Source organism: Penaeus monodon, chromosome 29, assembly GCF_015228065.2.
Source record: "Penaeus monodon isolate SGIC_2016 chromosome 29, NSTDA_Pmon_1, whole genome shotgun sequence".
NCBI classification, from domain to species: Eukaryota; Metazoa; Arthropoda; class Malacostraca; order Decapoda; family Penaeidae; genus Penaeus; species Penaeus monodon.
This window is the reverse complement of record NC_051414.1, coordinates 33,483,114-33,483,500: the sequence shown is the minus strand read 5'-3', so window position 1 is coordinate 33,483,500 and position 387 is coordinate 33,483,114.

The following is a 387-nucleotide window of genomic DNA, read 5'->3' as shown; positions in this document are numbered from 1 at the left end:
GAGTGGCTAAAACCAAAAAGCTGTGGAGCTGATACCATCTGATTCAAGTATAATAATATTTACTATTAAGTCAATGACATAAAATATACTCTGTAATCCTTGCAAATAGCAGTCCTACTCTGAGCACTGAGGTTGGTCTGCAGAGAATGACTCCCTCTATCACATCTTTAGAATCTGAGTTTATAGAGGATTCTTATCTCATCAAGCTCTAAATAAAAAAAAGGATAATTATCCATCTCCTTTTGTTTAAGTGACTGAACAAAAAGTGAAAACACGCATTATCTCAAACAATTATACCCAACACAGATGAAGCTAAATTACCAGATATCTGAAACCTATAGACATAAAGCAAAATAAATCATCACACTGGAAATGTCTAAAAGTGAA